We start from the raw sequence: 20,055 nt of genomic DNA, 5'->3' as shown, positions 1-20,055 counted from the left end.
GGACGAAGCGGTCATCCCACGGCCCGCATCTGTGGGGCTCCGAGGCCCAAGGGTGGCAGAGCTCGCGTCCACGTAGACCCGCCTTCTCGGGCCCTCGAAGGCCCCAACGGCCTTCCCGCGCGGCATCCGAGTGGCCTCCATTCTTCTCGCCCCGCCACGCCCAACGTCCAAAGGCGCTGCGTCCCCGCTGGCTGGGCGGGTGTTTCGCGTAGGCCCCGCAGAGTTGGGCCACGAAAGTGGGCGGCCGGCGAGGTCTGGGCTCCTCCAAGAGGCCGCCGCCATCGGCGCCGAAGTGGGGGTGGGGGTGGGGAGAGGTTCGCGGCTGCTTCAAGGCCTGGGCCCAGCCAGTGGACAGCCGCGGCGACGGCGCTGGGTCTCTTCAGGTCAGAGACAGCGACCTGTCCCTGGGCCCCCCAGTTCACCTGCCGGCCCGAGGCCGGAGGGCCTGGAGGGCCCCGGGACAGACGGCCTCGCTGCGTTTCTCACCTCGCTCTCTGCCGGAACTGACTTGGCAGTTCTCTTCACTGGCGAGAGAAGAGCGGCACCGGAAGTGCCCTCGCGCCGGGACCCGCGAACCGAGGTTCCGGGACTGAAACGTTCCGGTGTGGGGAAGGGCGAGGAAGGCGTCACGTGGGGTCGGGCCGCCCTCCTGGCTTACCTTCGGCGACGGTAACGGTTACCCGCCTCAGAATTCTGTGGGCTGGCGAGCATGCGTATTTCTCGATTCCCTCATATCCCCACTGTTGGGTAAGGAGGCTCTTTACGATTTTTCAGTCATTTGCCATCTATTTATTGAGCACCTACTGTGTGTCACATAAACACTGGGAATGCTGCAGTGAAGGAAAAAAACCACGAAAATGTCTGCGCTCTTGAAATGTGCATTCTAGTAGGGGAAACAGATAATCCTTAAAATGCGTGAAAAAGATAACGAAAGTGCTGTGGAGAAATAAAAAGGTGAGAAGGGGCATATGAAATGTGAGTGTGGAATGTTTTTGGTGGTGGTCAGGTGACTTTTGAGAGAGGTGAAGGAATGAGCCATACACGGGGAAGATCTTTCCTGGCAGCGGGGGCAGGGGTGCACAGTCAGTGCGCAGCCATTGTCCGCGCAGCCATTGCACGGACAGAGGTTAGGCCAAGTCATGTATTGTGAAGGAGGCAAAAAGTAATTTGGTGCTTTCTTTCTGAATGAAATGGGAGCCATTGGGGGGTTTGAACTGCAGCATGGGGGAGAGCTGAAGTGGAGCCAGAGGTAGAAGCAGGGAGTCCTAGCAGGCTATTGCTGTCAACCACGTGAAATAGGCTAGTGCTTGTCCCAGGTTGATGGCAGCAAAGGTGGTAAAGAAAAAAAAAAAGCGTTGAATTTAAGATAAATATAATTGAACCTGCAGGATTTGCTGATAGACCAGATAAGAAGTATGAAAGAGAGGAATTAAGGAAGACTCCAAAACTTTTGGCCTGAGCAAATGAAGGAAGGAATTGCCATTAGTCGTGATGGGAGAGGCCATAGGAGGAGCAAGTTTTGGGGAGAATTTCAGGAATTCACATTTAGACATGGCAAATTTGAGATGCCTGTTTGACATTCAAGTGGAGATGGCAAGTGGAAAGTTGGATTTTTGAGTCTGGCATTTAGGGGAGAGTCTGGGCTGGACATACGCATTTGGGAGTTATCAGTATATAGATGTCTTTAAAGATATGAGGCTGCATGAGAGAAAGAAAGAAGCCACTGGGCTCAATATCTGGGGAGAAGAGGGAGGAGGAGGAGGAGCTAGAGATCACATAGGGGTTTCAAACTCTAGGGAAGTCTGGCTAGGTGGATGGTTGACACATTGACCAAGACAAGGTGAAGGAAATTCTCAGTGTAGAGTTCCTAGCCCTCTTTCTGAGCTCCCTACCTCCTAAGTAGCCAACAGGCTAGTATCCCTGGAACCTAAAGATGATGATGGTGATGATGATGATGATGATGACAACGATGACAAACATTTGTACATCCTGCTTTCTACTTGATATCTCTTCTTGAATGTTCCAACAGTAGTTCCAACAAATTCCTCTTGTGCAAAACAAAACTCTTGACATCTCCCCAGAGCCTTCTCTTCCCCAAATCAGTAAATGGTAGTTCCACCCAGTTCCCAAATAGTACTGTAGGGCATCTTCCTTAATTCAACTCTTTCTTTCACTCTCCATCCCCCAACCATCACAAGTCCTTTCTTGCTCCTAAATATATTTAACATACTGTTCATTTCCTGTACTATCCAATATGGTAGCCACCAGCTGCACAAGGCTATGTATATTTTAATTAAAATAACATGAAATTAAAAGTTCAGTTCCTCAGCTGCACTAGCCACATTCCAAGAGCCATAGGTTGTTAGTGGCTACCATATGAGCATAGATGTAGAACATTTCCATCATCCCAGGAAGTCACAGGACACTGCTGATATATAACCTAGTTCAAAGCAGCAGCATCTCTGGTCTGGATGACTCTCACAGCCTCTTAATTGTTGTTCTGACTGTTTCTCCTACTCTTCCCTTTTCATCTATTCTCTCTACAGAAGCCAGAGTTAACTTTTAATCAGAAATCAGATTTTGTTACTGTCTTGTTTAAGCTCTCAGTGGCTTTTCATCACACTGAATAAAATCCTAACTTCTGAGCATAGCCTACTGCCCTGTCATTATGCCCTATCCACACTGGCCTCCTTGCTTTTCCTTCTACTCTCCAAGCTCTTCTCAAGCTCAGGGTCTTTATACAAGCTGTTCCTGCTAACTGGAAGGGTCTGCAGCTGACTCTTGGAAAGACTTGAGTATCTGTTCATCTCATAAGTCTCAGTTCCAATATCATTTCTTTAGAGGACCTTTCCTGACCTACCTGTCTCAGGGGCTTTCTTTCAGTTATTGTTACATTACCCTACTTATTTCCTTTACTCATTCATCATAATATATCATTATTTTATGATTAATAATGAACATTTCGGGGTGCCTGGGTGGCTCAGTCAGTTAAGCATCCAACTCTTTATCTCAGGGTTGTGAGTTCGAGTCCCACATTGGGCTCTGCGCTGGGTGAAGCCTATTTAAAAAATAATAATTATGAACATTTCTCTGTACTTCTTATGTGCAAGTACTGTACAAAGGACTTGACTTTATATACTTCACCTTATTTATTTTCTAGTTTCTTTTTTTCTTGTTTTCCCTGATGTCCCTGGCACCCAGTACAGTGCCTGGCATACAGTAGACATTAATAATTGTTAAACAAATGAACAAGTTAATTGAGCACTTACTCTGGGCCAGGCACTGTGCTAAAGCACTTTACATACATTGTCTCATTTAATTTGCATTAATTAAGTCTGTGACATAGGGTACTATTACGATCTTCCTTTTATAGATGAGAGGCTATGCCACTTGTCTGTTATCAGGAAGAATTAGGATTCTAACCCACTTCATCTGACTTTAGAGCTCCCTGGGAAGGCACTATAGAGGATTTAGAGGCCTGAGCACACACCAGCCTTCAGCCACCCACAGTTTAGACTAGAAGGTGGGAAATGAAAAGACTTCTTTTTTGAAGGGCTTCCTATTTCAGATCAGACCAGAGTTTCTAGGTTTTCACTGCTCAGCCAGGTGGCAGATTCAGGGCATGGGTCAGGACTCAGGATTATGCAGAGTGGGGCAAGCCAAATGCTCCAATTTCATTCTGAGCATCCTCGGTGGGGCCGGGGGACTGGCCCGGAGACCCCAGACAAGACTCTGAGCTAGACCGCATTCTGACCGCTGACTCCATCATGTCTTTCTACCTGTCTCAAATCAAGGATGAGACAAGGAGAAAAAGTAAAAATAATGAGCCTTCCTGGCACTTCTCCTTGGGAAACATCACATGTCAGGCCTGTGACACAGAACATGTTTGTTAGGCCAAAGGCTCCAAGCTCATTAGTGGGGAATGGTGCTGAGCAGCAAGCCACCCACACAACTCGCTCAGGAAACAAACACAGTGCAGTACCCATCCCTCCCGGGCCTGGGCATGCACAGTTCCACCATTATCAACATCAGCACACATCTGCACTGAAGGTCGGGTTGGCCGCAGGGCCCCAGGAAATGGATTGTGTGTAGGTGTGTCCCAGAGAGGCTGCTCATAATCCTCATAGTTACCATCCTTTACTTGCATTTGAGGTTTGCTTCTGCCCTAGTACAGAGTTCTCTAACTTGAGTCATTCCCTAATCAGCTTAACAACTTCCTCCATACCCCTGTACCATCAATACCAGTTTTGACTTAATACCTCTCTGTGAATTGACACACTTAATACAATCATCACTACATTAGCCTTGTCCTCAGTGCTATTTGTGGAATCACCAATTTGACATGCTGGTTATATGTTTTCCGAAGTCTGATAATGTAAACCTACAACTCTTCAAAAAATGTTCATCTGGGTTCCACTTGAAATCATCTCGGTACAACCAAGATGCAAGACAATTAGTTTCAAAGAGACTCAAGAGACAACCTGAAAGAGCCCCCAATGGCCAAAGCTAGAACAATTTGAGGAAGAAAAGAAATAACATAGTACTGGATTATAGCCCAAAATATAAACTAAATATCCACGAGTCCATACTGATGTAAATAAATGACTGAATAAATAAATAAATTGGGGAGAATAGATAAATCTTCCTTAGGGGCGCCTGGGTGGCGCAGTTGGTTGAGCGTCCGACTTCAGCCAGGTCACGATCTCGCGGTCCGTGAGTTCGAGCCCCGCGTCAGGCTCTGGGCTGATGGCTCGGAGCCTGGAGCCTGCTTCCGATTCTGTGTCTCCCTCTCTCTCTGCTCCTCCACCGTTCATGCTCTGCCTCTCTCTGTCCCAAAAATAAAAAAAAAAAAACGTTGAAAAAAAAATTTTTTTAAATCTTCCTTATAGAAGAATTCCAAATAATTTATCCCTTCCAGGCTGTGGACCTTAATTCCTCCCTTGAGTGTGGGCTGCACTTAAGTGACTTGCTCCCAAAGAGTAGAAAGAGAGGAAAACCAAGTAACTTCACAAGGGAGAAATTTGCTAAACACTCCCTTGGCCAGGTACTAAAGGTGATCAAGTCATGTTGACAGCATGTATCCCTCACATGTCACGAGAAGTACATTACCTCGGTGGTATCCTTCATCAAAACCTATAACCCCAGGTGAACCAGAGAAGTCCAAATTGAGGGGAACTCTATAAAACACCTCACCAGTACTCCTCTGACAAAACTGACAAGGTCATCAAAAAGAAGGAAAGTCTGAGAAGCTGTTCTAGGTCAGAGAAGACCCAGAAGACATATCGACTAAATGTAGTATCTTGGATGGGACCCTGGAACAAACATGGATGTTAGTGGAAAAGCTAGTGACATCCAAGGAAAGTGTAGAGTTTAGTTCATAGGAAGGTACCAAGGTTGGTTTCTTAGCTGTGACAAATGCACCACAGTCATTTAAGATGTTAACAATATGGGAGACTGAGGGAGGGGTATATGGAAACTCTGTGCTCTGGGAAATCTCTGTAGTCTGTAAATCAAAGATTTACATTTATTTTCTGTAAATATAAAGGTTTGTTTAAAATAATAAGTTTCTTTAACAAAAGAGATGGGTGAACTAGTTTGGAGCATGAATTTTAAGTCATGCAGATCTGTGTATTTTTTTTCCTGTGTCTGCTAGAACTAATTTCACCAAGCAAGTAGCTTAAAACAATAGAAATGTATTCTCTCATCATTCTAGAGGCCAGAAGTTCAACATTAGTCTTACTGGGCTAAAATTAAGGCGTTGAGAGGGCCATGCTCCCTCCATAGGCTCTGCTACCTTCTGGTGGCTGTATCACTTCAGTCTCTGCCTCCACAGTTGCACTGGCTTGTCATGTTCTCTGTGCGTCTGTCTAATCTCCTTCTGCTATTTGTGATGGTATCTAGTGCCCACTAGGATAATCTTGGATGACCTCCTCATCTCAACATCCTTAATCACATCTGCAAAGATCCTTGTCCCAAATAAGGTAACATCTATAGGTTCTAGGGATTAGGTCCCTATATCTTTGGGTGGCCATTATTCAGCCTACTACAGCCTGGCTGTGTGAGATTTAGAACTTCTGTAGTATCAATAAGCCTCCTCAAAAATGTAAAATAACAAACTATATAATTATTTTTAAAATGTTCATCTGGGATCCACCTGAAATCATCTTAGTGATGGTTGGCTTGGGACCCAAGCCACACTTTGTCAAATTGGCGCAAGAGACTGGTCTCAGAAGTCAGAGAGACCTAAATTCTAAATCTGGCTCCATCATGTACAAGCTTGTGACCTCGGGTAAGTCAGCACACTCCTTGAAGGGCATTCTCATCTCCTGTACAAGAGGGATGTTAAGCCCTGCCTCAGAGGAAAGCTGTCAGAATTCATAGATCATGGAGCAGATGTACATTAGATGTTCAGTCAACCTCCTGTTTGTTCTCCCTCCACCTTATAACGTTACAGCTCACAAAATACTTTCTACATACGTGTTTGATCTCCACAAAATTTCACCCTGTGAAATAAAGCCAAAATTTCCTTCCTGTTATACAGATGGAGAAACTGAGACTTGATGTGAAATGACTTAGCCAATGGCACCCAACTAGAAGACTAGAGACAGCAGGTGTCTGAGAACACAAAGGGCAGGAGCCAAGAGGCAGTGCCTCTTTTAGATGGGGCTGATTTGCCAACTTGTTCACTTGACTTGTTTTCATGACTTTCATTACCTTTCTAGCCCTGGTATGCATTTGAATTTATGACCCATGATGTATTTCTAACTCCTGGCCCACGCTGCTGGAATTTGATAAAATCTATGGACTTGAAGCTTTGAAGCGATGCTCACAGCCCCTTGGTCTGGACTTCTCTGACTAAAAGGCTTTCTCTTCTCAGGACTGGATGAGACAGACTCATAGTTTGTCCCCTGGTTTGGCCAGGTTCCTGGTTTTGATAGCTCCTTATTCTGAGTCCTTGAAGCAGAGACTCAAGCAGGACCTTCATGCTGCAGGGCCCAGCATAGGGTTGGGTGTCCTGTAGGGGACCAGGGGGGGCTGCTGAAGGGAACATGCTCTGCCATGCGAGATCACACAGAGGGGGCCAGAGGATGTGTTGAGGGTCTAGGAGGTAAGACTGCCTGGGTTTCTATCCTGGTTCCCCCACCTGGTTCCGCCACAGCCTGCTTACCCTGGTCACCAAACGCACTCGCTGCCCCCAACCGGCCTGGGAGCTCCACCTCAGGGGCACAGGGGCTCCGGGGGCTGGGGCAGAGAGCCGCATCTTGTCCGCGGCTGCCATGGCAACGCCTGGAGGCTGAAAGGTGGAGGAGGGGCGGGTCCACGGCCCGGGCCGGGAACGAGGCCCCGCCCCCACCCTGAACAGGGCTCGGGGCCTCGGGTCCGGTGATTCCGCGGCAGTTGTGGCGTTCTGGTTGATTCCAACAGCCTGACAAGCCGCATTGGACTGACCGACTGTGTCACACTAACCACAGACGCCATCACTGCCTGATAATCCGTCTGTCTGGCTGTGTCTGACTGAACGCAGATTCCGTGGGTGCCTGACGGACCGAGGCCGTGTGATCTGTCCGCCTGACCACAGCTGACTGACTGACTGCCCCTACCTGGCTGATGGCATCCGGGCCCGACAGGGCGTGTCTCACTGAGTCCATCTAACTGCGTTTGGCTGCCCAGCCCCCATCTGTGCTCGACAAGCTGTATCTGACTGACGGAGGCCCTCTGTGTCTGACTGACCCGCTTTCCGACTGATCTGTCTGCCGGGTGGTTTGACCACATCTCTGCTAAGCCTCCTGAGAGCGGCCGGCCGAGTGTGACTAGGCCTGGGCCTGACGCTCCTGCCGGGGCCCCTTCCCTGGCTGGCTGCAGGAGACTCGCTGACCACCCTGACCGCGTGGGGCCTCACTACAGCCCTGTGTGTGGCGGAGCCCGCCTGGCTGGGCACCGGGAAGGTTGGTTCAGTCCGCCTGATGTGTGGGCTGACCGCATCTGTCAGGCTGTGCGGCTGAGTTTGCATGGCTGGCTGGCTGGCTCTGGCTGACCGTCTGTGCCTCAGGGGCTGGGGCTCTGGGTGATGGAGTCTGCCAGACTGTCCCTCCCTGTCCGTCTGTCTGACTTGGCTTGACTGAGAGCGGCTGTGTCTGACTCCACCTGCCCGCTGCCCGGGCTGGCTGACCTCCCTGGCATTCAACAAGAGTTGAGTTACACGGCCTGCCCGCTGTGCAACTGACCAGCCCACTCTGACTGCCTTGGCCCCTGAGATGCTCTCCCTAATGGCCACCTTCACTCCAGCTGTCCAATCAGTGGCTTCGGACATGTTGCTTGTCCAGGGGCCTGGGACCTAGACATTTTCAGCCACAAGTCTGGGCTTTGGGGATGGGTGGGAAGGTCTAAAGCAGGGGCACTGCTGGGGGATTGGATCCCAGGACAGAGGCCCGGTGGGGGAGCCAGGCAGCAGAAGCAGGACTCAAGGCCAGGTAGAGAGGCAGGTGGAAGAAACTATGGGGGTCCTCAAGGCCCCTGAGCTCAGGCATCTAATTCTGTAACAGAGTCAGCACCTTGAGGAGTCCTTCTGGTGTTTGGGTGTCTCCGGGCAACAACGCGTGACCCTGAAAACTTTGTCTATGTTTGTGAGGTATCTCTGTCTGTGCTTCACTGCTCTGCAGAAGGGGACTCTCGCAGACTTTAGACTTCCTCCTGACTTTAAATCTTTCTCATAGTTTGTGTGTGTGTGTGTGTGTGTGTGTGTGTGTGTGTGTGTATGGACCAGCCACATCAACCACATGGGATGGAAACAGAGGCTGTGTACCAGAATAAAGGGGAAGGAAACATAGGGGATTAGATTAGAGGGAATGATATATTTTTTTAAAAAAGTAAGCATGTCAATTGCATGGGTGTGCTATGATTTATAGTTATTGTTATTAATAATAATAAATGAGAGCATTGGGCTAGCTTATCTTGATGGAGCTCTAGCATTCTAAGATGCTGCCTTTCCATTAATAACAAAGGCCTGGCTGCCTCATTGATTTCATTATAAGCAAAATGAGGAATGGGAGGAAATAAACGGCGCCATTCCCAAGGGCTCTGTCTTAGTCAGCTTGGGCTGCTATAGCAAAATGCCGTAGACTGGGGGGTTAAAAAACTTTTATTTCTCAAAGTTTTGGAAGCTGGAAAGTCCAAGATCAAGGTACAGGCTGACTTTGCTCCTGGTGAGGCCCTTTTCCTGGCCTGCAGACAGCTGTCTTTTTGCATTGTCATCACATAGTAGAGAAAAAGAGAGCTATGGTCTCTTCTATGTGAATTCTCTTCTTCTTATAAGGACACCAATCCTATCATGGGGGGGCTCCACCCTCATAACGTCCTTCAAACCTAATTACCTCCCAAAGGCTCCACCTCCAAATACCGTCACCTTGCTAGTTAGGTCATCTAGAGGACTGGGGCTCTGTGTAGGGACTCTTTCATAATACCATAGGCCTAAGCTTTCTGATATTCTGCTTTCACCCCATCCCTGCTCTGCTCAGAAAATGTCATGACTTCTCAACCTGGCTGTTAAGACTCATTGTGGTTTAGCTTTCAACCAAACTTCCTGACTTTATTTCCCACCTTCTCCTATGTGAATTCTCTACCCTTGCTGGATAGGTCTCTTCATTGACCCGAATATATGAATTTGGGGAGGACATTCAGTTCCTTGCAGACTCTCACAACATGAAGTTGGCTCTCAGCCAGTGTGGGCAGTGGGGCTTCCCCAGGCAGGGGCTGCAACAAGTGGCATGGAGCATTTGTACGTCATTTATTTACTCATTCATTTGACAAGTATTTATTGAGTACAACTGAGTGCCAGACATTGTGCTGGGCTCTCACCCTCCTCTCATGGAACTTAGATTTATGCCTCTCAACTCTGATCCTGTCAAGGCCAAGTGCTGGGTTCCAACTGCATTCTTTTTGGACAACCTGAACAGCTGAAGGTGAGAGAGCTGGTATAGTGTGGTGGTTCTTAAAGAGTGATCCCCCTGGAACTTGTTAGAAATGCAAATTCCTGGGTCCCACCATAGATGAACTGAATCAGAAACTCTCATGGTGAGGTACAGTGATCTGTGATCTATGTTTTAGCAAACCCCCAGATGATGGTAATGTGTGATAAAGTTTGAGAAGCACTAATGGAACAATTGAGTTTATTGGCTCTGGTGTCAAACTGACCATGTTGGAATCTCAATTCTCCTGCATAAGAGCTGTGTGATTTTGAGCAAGTCAATGAATCTTTCTGTGCCTCGCTTTTCTCATTTGCATGATCAATATAATTATAATTGCTTTAAATTATTGTTGTGAGTATAAAGTCATATAAAGAGCTTAGCACATAATGTATGTTCAGGATATTCACTGATGCATTGTTTAGAATAGAAAAGAAACATATATCCATAGGGGGCTAATTTAGTAAATCATGATCTGCCATACAAAGAATGAGGCAGCTCTTTATATACTCGTATGAAAAGATCTTCAGAATTTCCAAGTTAAAAAAAACAAGGTACAGAAGTATGTCCAGTATGCTCCCATCTGTGTAAAAAAAAAGAATCTTCACAGAATCTTTATCTATGTATAGATTATTTCTGAAAGAAGACTCAGGAAACTGGTGACAGTGGGAAAAGAGATGGATGGCTGAAAATAGGGGAAGGAGGGAAATTTATTTTTACTATGCATGTATCTTTTTATGACTTAAAATTTGCAATATGTATATGCACGTCCTATTCACAAAAATGAAGTTTAAAAAAGAGTGGGGTGTACTCAGCATAGTGCCTGGCAGCGGCGGTAGTGATGATGGCCATTCCACAGCTCTGTGCAGATGATTCATTGCGGAAATGCAGCCCAGAGATAGCTGGCATGTGGCCACAGCCTCTCCTCTCCTCTCCTCTCCTCCTTTAATTGTATGTAGCCCCTGTCGCCCTGTCAGGGAATCTTTGCATTTAGAGATGCAAAGCGTCTTCAGGATTCTCTGGTGTAACCCTTTTATTTTAAGATGAGGAAACCAAGGCCCAGAGAGAGGCCATAACCAGCCCAAGGTCATCTAGAGGACTGGAGCTCGATGTAGGGACTCTTTCATAATACCATAAGCCTAAGCTTTCTGATACTCTGCTTTCACCCCATCCCTGCTCTGCTCAGAAACTTCCATGACTCCTCACCTGGCTGTTAAGATTCATCATGGTTTAACTTTCAACCAAACTTTCCGACTTTATTTCCCACCTTCTCCTATGTGAATTCTCTCCCCTTGCTGGATAGGTCTCTTCATAGACCCCAAATGCTCCTGATTTCCAGACACCACAACTTGTCAGTGCTGTGCTGCCTGCCTGAAATGCATTTCTCCTTCCCGTTTGTGGAGATCCTACCTACGCATGAAGGCAGAATCCCACCTAAATTGCACTTCCTTTAGGAAGTCTTCCCTGATTACCCAAGCTCAAAGAGCTCTCACCTTCTCCTGGACTAATTTAAAAATTTCTTGTAAAACTTGTGCTTCTTTTTTTTTTATTAAAAAAATTTTAATGTATATTTATTTTTGAGAGAGGGAGAGAGAGAGAGAGAGAGAGAGAGAGAGAGAGAGAAAGAGACCAAGTGTGAATGGGAGAGGGGCAGAGAGAGAGGGAGACACAGAATCCAAAGCAGGCTCCAGGCTCTGAGCTGTCAGCACAGAGCCTGATGTGGGGCTTGAACCCACAAACCTTGAGATCATGACCTGAGCCGAAAATGGAGATTTAACTGACTGAGCCACCCAGGCGCCCCAAACTTGGGCTTCTTAAGAGGGGGAATAGGATGCTCCTTGAGCAATGGGAAGTGGACTAGGATAGAGCCAGTTTCTCATCCTGACTCTCCATTTCTGGAGAAAATTGGGCAAATGACCTTGACCCTCGTTGTCTCAGGGAAGCATTGGGTGAGGACACCACTGAGCCCTCATGAAACCAGAATCCTGTCTGCAGGAATGAACTGCTAGGCCTGTTTCTACCCTGATGTTTACTTGGCCTAGAGGCCCAGCATGATGAAACACGGCCCTGTTGCCGAGCACCTTGGGAGGCCTTCCCTCCAGGGTCCCTCTGTGCTCAGACAGTGGCCCTTTGTGGAGCAGAGGAGCAGGACTGAAAGTGGAGCCTCTGCAACACACCCTCCCCATCCCCCCACCTCCAGCCACCTCCACTGGCAGCCATGGACCATCCTGTGTCTGGGTGGCCTCTGTTTGAAATCCATGGCTGGCGGCTGGCAGAGTGAGGTAGAGTCTCTAGGAGGCCAGCTAGGCTGGGAGGGTGAGAAAGGGTCTTGTCTAAGGGATCATCTCTTAACTCACTAGAGGCTGCTTATAATGGAGCTCCCCAAAGAGGAGACTGGTCACACTACAGGCCAGATTGACACTTTCAGCATCCTGCCACTGCCAAATATGCTCCTAGTAGAATTAGGGCTGGGCCCTCTGATGTGGTCTGTTAGGGGTCTCTGGTTGGGGGCAGAGTGGGAAGGGGAGATTGGGAATCCTTAGATGTAATCCCAAACCTGGTGGGGTAGAGATGGGTGGGAGGGACTAGTGACTACAGGGAGGAAGGTAGTGTAGTATGTGTGAAAGGGTCCCCACCATTCTGGGGGTGTGGGATGGGAGGCCTAGGACTCCAGTTCCTGCTGAGCCACTAACTTGTTGGATGAAATTGGCTAGTGCTTCCCTTTTCTGTGCCTCTGTTTCCCTAGCTGTGCCTCATTTTCCCAGCTGCAAAAATTATGGAGGCAGAGTAGATGGATGTCAAGAGTTTTTGTAGTTCTGACTTTTCATAATTCTGTAATCACAGGGAGGAAAGGGAAGATCTGGGGGTGGGTTGGAGGTGGGTAACTGACACAATGCTCTCCACTGATTCACCAGCAGTCGCTAGGCAGCCTTTTCTCTGCCTCCAGGAACCCCTCCACCCTGTTTCCCCTCTCTCCTTTCCACCTGACTTTGAGGCCTTCTTGTAATGAGATCTAGAAACTGTTTGATTTAAATTTGTCTTATTCCATCTTATCCTCAGAGGAGGGGACTGTGCACAGAACAGGAAGGGGGTCAGGAAACAAAAGGGAGAGGAGAATTAAGAGGTAAGAGTAGGGGGTACCTGAGTGGCTCAGTTGATTGAGTGTCCAATTCTTGATCTCAGCTCTGGTCTTGATTTCAGATTCGTGAGTTCAAGCCCATGTTGCACGCCACGCTGGGTGTGAAGCCTACTTAAAAAAAAAAAAAAAAAAGGTAAGAGTGGGATGGAGGGAAGTATCAGAAGAGAGCTCAGCAATTGCTGAGTGGAAGAAAAAGGGAAGGGAGAGATGGTGAAAGAGGGGGAGTAGAAAGGAAAGAGATAAAAGAGAGAGAGAAAAAGGAGGCTGATGTGAGATGGGGAAAGGGAAGGTATGAATGGAAGAGAAAAACAGGAAGAGACCATGAGAGAAGACCACAGCCTGGGCCAACACACACACATGGGGACATCTCTGGACAACAAACAGTTCAGTCTGGCTGGAGCTAAGAGTGTGTGGGTAGCAGGGGCACAACATTAGAACTGGATTGAGAAGGTCTTGAATGCCAGGCTAATGACTTTGGTCTTTATATTTACTATTTTCTGTTGCCCAAATCCCCTGTGATAGACTAGGTGAGGCCCAAGGATGTTTTTCATTCATCCGTCCATTCAATAAGGGACGATGTCTTATCCAGCTCTATATCCCCAGAGCATAGAACTATGTCTGCATAGAAGAGGTAGTCAGGGAATGCCTGTTAAAATTGAGCACTTGAAAAGAAGTGGAGCACTTGGAGAAAGCGGGGCTGAGGCAATCTTGCAGAAAATATAAGAATAACCATAGTACAAGCTAGAAAGTGCTAGGCAGCCCAGAAGAGTTCAGATAAGAGTTATGACAGATCAGAGGAGAGTGAGACAGCCTGCCTGCTATCCACAGCAAAAGAATCCCAGAGAAGATTGTTTGGGGGCTCAGCTTTGGTCACATACCTAGCCTGGAATTAATCCATGTGGTCAGGTAGATAGATTCTATTGGAGGATACAGGGTTCTATGAATGAGGGGAAAAGCAGAATTCTCCAAAGGAAGGTGGGCGGGGTGGGGGGTGGGGGGAGGGGAGTGATTATTACCCGATGAAAGGAATTTAGAACTGGGCACAGCTGCCACAGTCCGATGTTGTGGGGAAAGGTGAGGCATGAACAGGGAGCAGTGAGTAGGGTAAAGTTTGCCGTAAGATTGGCAGGAGCTGGAAGTAGAAATAGAGGCATACCACGGAGGGCCTCAGATACCAAGCTGAGGAGTTTGGACTTGTCTCTTGAGCTGGAGAGGGCCCTTGCTGGAACTGTGCTTTGGGAGAATTAACCAGACCACTGAGGTATAGAATGGACTGGAGGCCAGGAGAACAGCCACTAATGGGAAATTATTACAGTACGTTCTCTGATAAAACCCATGTGCAAGATCCTTCACTCACATTGGTGTGCTATACATTGCAACTTGGTTTCAGGTTTTTGTTCTGCCCATTTTAAGTCAGAGAGCTGCAAAAGCCAGAAGTCATACCTCTGCCAAAAGGGACTGTCCTTTCCTTCTCCCAGGGCCGCAACCAGTTCACCTGGGGGAAAGATGCTCCAGAGATTTACAAAGGCAGGTGAACGTTTGTAACGTGTTCAATCTTTGCAAATCGGTGGACAGTTTCTAGCCAGATTTCTGTAGTATGGTGGGACCTGTAGCCCCTGTCTTCGGACCTGGCATTTGATGAGAGTAGCACCTCCAAGCAATCTTAACAAGTGGCTTCATGCTCCTGTTTTTGAGCTGGGGGTGGCCCATGCCTGTAGCCCAGAGTGAAATATCTTTCCCAAGTATCTCTACAAAAGAGGATGCCATAACATGGCCTAGTGTGGAGCATATGACTTTGGAGTCAGACATCCTTGGCCTTGGGTCTTGGCTGTGCCACGTCTTAGCTCTAGAACTTTGAGTGAATTATGTAAGTGACCTGGACCCTTCTTTCCTTGTATGTAAAATGGGGGTAGTAATACCACCCATACAGAGTCACTAAAAAAGTACTTGGCACAATGCCATACAAGCCACACGCACTGGGCAAGTGTGAATTCCTGTTCATTTTTTTAGTAACAGAGCTAGGTACTGTTAGAGCTGGAGGGGTCTCAGAAATTACTGGTCCCATCCTCTTACCTCACAGTGGTGAGAGAATTCCTGATTTTTAATCTAGGTCTGTCCTGTTGCAATGTCTGCTGATTCTGTCTTCATTAGAAGCAGGAACTGACATCCCTCCCTGCCCTTCACTACATAAATCCTTTATGAGTTCTATACCTGCCCATAAAATGATATTTTGACTCCTGCATTTTTTTCCAAGAACATTTACCCATCGTTTGCTTCTTGATCTGCCAAAGGTATGATCAATTAGTGTACCATACTCAAAGTGATAGAAATATGTGGGAGGATTATATTAGCAACACAGTAGGCAAATCCTAAACGAATCCAGCAATCCTGGAATATCTGAAGAAAATTGATCATAATTGTTACTGGATAAGTTAAAAAAATAAATACAGTTATCCATATTTTTTTACTCTGCTTTTTATTATTTTTTTGGAATACAGATTGTTATTTTTATTGTGACCAAATATATGGACCCTAAAATTTACTATTTTAACTGATTTAGGACACTGTTCTGTGACATTTAAGTACATTCACAATGTTGTATAACCATCACCACTATTTCCAGTACTTTTTCATCAACCCAAACAGAAATTCTGTACCCATTAAATAATAACTACTTCCCTCTCAGTCCCTGGTAACCTCTATTATACTTTTTGTCTCTGTTAATTTGCCCATTCTAGATATTTCATATAAGTGGAATCACGTAATATTTATCCTGTTGTACGTATCTGGCTTCTTTCTCTTAGCACAATGTTTTCTGGGGTCATCCATGTTGTAACATGTATCAGAATTTCATTCTTTTTAATGGCTGAATAATAATCCCTTGTATGGATACACCGCATGTTGTTTGTCCGTTTGTCTATTGATGGTCACTTGGGTTGTTTCCACCTTTTGCCTACTGTGAGTAATGCTGCAAGAACATTAGCTTACAAGTAACTATCCATGGGGTGCCTTGGTGGCTCAGTTGGTTAAGTGCCTGACTCTGGATTTCAGCTCAGGTCATGATCTCACAGTTCGTGAGTTCAAGCCCTGCATTGGGCTCTGTAATGACAGTGCAGAGCCTGCTTGGGATTCTCTCTTTCCCTTTCTCTCTGCCCCTCCCTTCTTGTGCTCTCTCTCTCTCTTCTCTATAAATGAACAAATAAATAAATAAATAAATAACCCCCACAAGTAACTATTAGTATTTTATCCAATCTATAATGAATGGAACTGTAGTAGGCTGGATAATGCCCCCCGCCCCCCAAGTCTCCCTCCAAGATATCAGCTTCTAATCTCTGGAACCTGTTTATTTACATGGCAAAGATTTTGCAGATGTGATTAAGTTAAGGGTCTTGAGATGGGGAGATTGTCCTGAATTATGAGGGTGGGCCCTGAATGAAATCCTTATAAGAGATAGACACAGGGAGACTTGACTGTCACTGCAAAGGAAAAGGAAATGTGACCACAGAGGCAGAGTTTTCAATGATGCAGTCACAAGCCAAGGAGTGCTCACAGCCACCAGGAACTGGCAGAGGCAGGGACAGATCCTCCTCTGTATCCTCTGATGGAGCTGGGCCCAATGCTACTGATTTAGGATTTCAGGCTTCCAGAAATGTGGGAGAATAAATATGTGTTGTTTTAAGCCACTAAGATTGTGGTGATTTGTTACAACAGCCATAGGAAACTGATACAAGAACTGATAGAAATAATGGGTATATACTAAAATATCACAAGGCTAAAAATTGTCAGAAGAATCAAACGTTTTTTGGACAGAATTTAGATCTGTGGGATCTAACCTGAGAAAATTAGACTCTCAAAGTGGCAGAAACCATAACCAAGAAATATTTCATATGGATGAAGAATTGACCAATTTACCTCTCTAGTCAAGTTTTGATGGAAAATAAATGATCTCAGTGAAAATAATTTCATTAAAATAAAAATGGGAAAATGTTGGAAACAGTTTGTGCCACAATCGGTCAAGGAATTAAATTGGCTTAATGGAATTTACCTCAGGAGAACAAAATTGCCTTGAACATTCATTGATGTTGATATAATCCTAAATACAATGTTTGTATTCATAAATAGAGTCAAACATCCTTGGGGTCAAAATATTTTATGTTCCTTTTCCTCGTATCTCTGAGCTTGACTGATTTTCAGAAAATAAAAGCCAGAATATTTCTTCTATGTAAGATGGGCCTATGGTTATAGAATCTAGCATGTCCTAGAGGCGAGAAACTCTAGAGATGGCTCTTGAGTAGAATCATTTCACATCCTAGGAAACGTAGGTCAGAAAAACAAAGGATGGTCTAAAATCATGTAGCAAATAAGATTTTCCCTTCAACTATCAAGCTCCTCCCTCCAATGTCAATTTCTGACAGCTTCTCAATAGCAATTTGGCTTTTGTGTGAGGGAGAAGATTTGGAAGTCCACTGAAAACCTTCCATATTTCAGAGCTGCTTTGGGCTGACACCATGAACTGATTGAGTCCACTCTGAGATTTGTGTTGGCCTCTAAGTGGGACCCGAGCATGTCCTCCATGACCTCTGCCATGACCCTCTAAGACAGGTCTAATCTTTCCGGGAAACATCTGCAGCACACCCCTACTGGTCTTCTGTTTCGTATATGTGCTGCCGAAGCGAGCACTACTGGTCTTCTGTTTCTACTCCTACCAGTCCATCCTCCACACAAGGCATTAAATGGTCTTTCTTTATTAAATACTAAATTTAACAGTTGTTACAAAATAATTCGGATACACCAAAAAGCATGGTGCATATCATTTCATACCCATTAAGTTGGCTATAATAAAAAAGAAAGACAATAACAAGTGTCGGTGAGGATGTGGAGAAATTGAACCTTCAAATATTGCTGGTAGGTTGTAAAATCATGAAGCTGCTTTGGAAGTTCTTCAATAAGTTAAGTATAGTTACCACATGACCCAGCAATTGCACTCCCAGCTATATATCCAAGAGAAATGAAAGCGTAAGTTCATACACAAACTTGCACATAAAAGTTCATAGTATCATTATTCATAACAGCCAAGTGGAAACAACCCAAATGTACATCACCTGATAAATCAATAAACAAAAATGTAGTATCTACATACAATGGACTATAATTCAGCCATAAAAGGAATAACATACTGGTTCATGCTACAACATGGGTAAATCTTGAAAACATTATGCTAAGTGAAAGAAGCCAGCCACAAAAGACCACATGCTGAATGATCCATTTATATGAATGCATAAAAAGAGAAAGTGGATTAGTAGTTGCCAGGCTAGTAGGAGGGGGGAATGGGGAGTGACTGCTAATGGACATGAGGTTTCTTTGGAGTGATGAAAATGTACTGGAATTACAGGAGTGATTGTTGCATAATCTTGTGAATAAACAAAAACCCAGTAAATTATACACTTAAAAATGATGAATTTTATGGTATGTTAATTATATCTTGAGACAAATTATAGCGCATGGTAGTGTACACTCATGTGCATACTACCCAGCTTAAGAAATGAACTGTTACAGACAAAATTGCAGCTTCCTGTGTACCTCTCCTAGAGCCCATTCCCTCCCTTTCTACCCAGAGGTATCCACTATCCTACAGTTTATCCTGGTGTTTATCATGGTAATAAACACCTTTATTTTAAAAAATTTTTTTTAATGTTTATTTCTGAGACAGAGAGAGACAGAGCACGAGTGGGGGAAGGGCAGAGAGAGAGGAAGACACAGAATCCGACACAGACTCCAGGCTCTGAGCTGTCAGCACAGAGTCGGGCACGGGGCTTGAACTCACAATGTGTGAGCTCGTGACCTGAGCTGATGTCGGTCACTCAACCAACTGAGCCACCCAGGTGCCCCAATAAATGTCTTTAAAAGTTTTACTACAAGTATCCCTAAACAATATATATCATTGCTTTGTATATTTTAAAGCTTTATATAAGTTGTATCCTTTACAATATGCTTTTTTTTCTACCAACATTATGTTTTTGAGAATTATCCATATTAATTTTATGTGTCAATTTGACTGGGCCACAGAGTGCCCAGATATTTAGTTAAATATTATTCTAGGTGTGTCTATGAGAATGTTTCTGGATGAGATTAACATTTGAATCAGTAGACTGAGTAAAGCAGATTGCCCTCCCCAGTGTGAGCAGGCTTCATCCAGTCCATTGAAGACCTGAATGGAACAAAAAGGCAGAGTAAGGGAGAATTTGTTCTGTCTGCCTGGATGTCTTCTGGCTGGGACACTGTTCTTCTCCAGACTGGAACTTAACACCACTGGCTCTCGTGGGTTTCCAGCTTGCCACCTGCAGATCTTGGGACTTCTCAGCCCAACCACGTGAGCCAATTTCTTATTATCTACCTATCTATCTATCTATCTATCTATCCCCTATTGGTTCTGTTTCTGTGAGAACACAGACTAATATAATTTGTGGTTTTTGTGTCTTGTTTAAGAAAGCCTTCCCCACCCTGAGGTCCTAAGAATGGTCTTTTGTTACTTCTAAAGATTTAAAAGTTTTGCTTTTCAAATTTAGGTCTTTAATCCAACAGATAGTTATTTTTGTGTATGCCATGAGGTAGGAATCCAATTTTATTTTTTTCCAAACGAATAACCAATTGTTCAGTATCATTTTTAAAGTAATCCATCTGTATTAGTTTCCTAGGGCTGTCATAACAAATTACCACAAACCGGTGGCTTAAAACAACAGGAATTTATTCTCTCGCAGTTTGGGAGGCTGGAGTCCAAATCAAGATGTCAGCAGGGTGGACATCCATCTTTCTGCTGGAGACTTTAAGGGAGCAAACGCCCCATGCCTTTATCCTAGCTTCTGGCGATTGCCTGCAGTCCTCGGAGGTTCTCTGACTCATAGACATATCACTGTATTCTCTGCGTCCACCTGCACGTTGCCACCTCCTCTGTGC

At 45.5% G+C, this 20,055-nt stretch overlaps 1 protein-coding gene and 1 long non-coding RNA gene across 7 annotated transcripts in view; one reads left to right on the top strand and one right to left on the bottom strand.

Moving 5' to 3' along the window:
• Nucleotides 1–581: 581 nt before the first annotated feature.
• EPB41L1 (erythrocyte membrane protein band 4.1 like 1) overlaps nt 582–20,055 on the top strand; it is a 152,342-nt gene continuing 132,868 nt past the window's right edge. For 2 of the 6 annotated variants that reach the window (XM_049650855.1, XM_049650851.1), the window contains exon 1: nt 582–747. The gene's annotated coding sequence lies outside the window, so the exon portion shown is untranslated. Of the gene's footprint in view, nt 955–19,151; nt 19,472–20,055 lie in introns of those variants that run through there. The other 4 variants (XM_049650852.1, XM_049650848.1, XM_049650853.1 and 1 more) reach the window with 2 other exon arrangements.
• LOC125936656 (uncharacterized) lies at nt 4,590–13,484 on the bottom strand. Its single transcript, XR_007462090.1, has 2 exons — nt 13,104–13,484; nt 4,590–4,827 (listed from the first exon to the last, which is right to left on the bottom strand). It is a non-coding gene; the product is annotated as an uncharacterized LOC125936656 (long non-coding RNA).

Source organism: Panthera uncia, assembly GCF_023721935.1.
Source record: "Panthera uncia isolate 11264 chromosome A3 unlocalized genomic scaffold, Puncia_PCG_1.0 HiC_scaffold_11, whole genome shotgun sequence".
NCBI lineage: Eukaryota > Metazoa > Chordata > Mammalia > Carnivora > Felidae > Panthera > Panthera uncia.
This window is presented reverse-complemented; position numbering and strand designations above follow the sequence as displayed.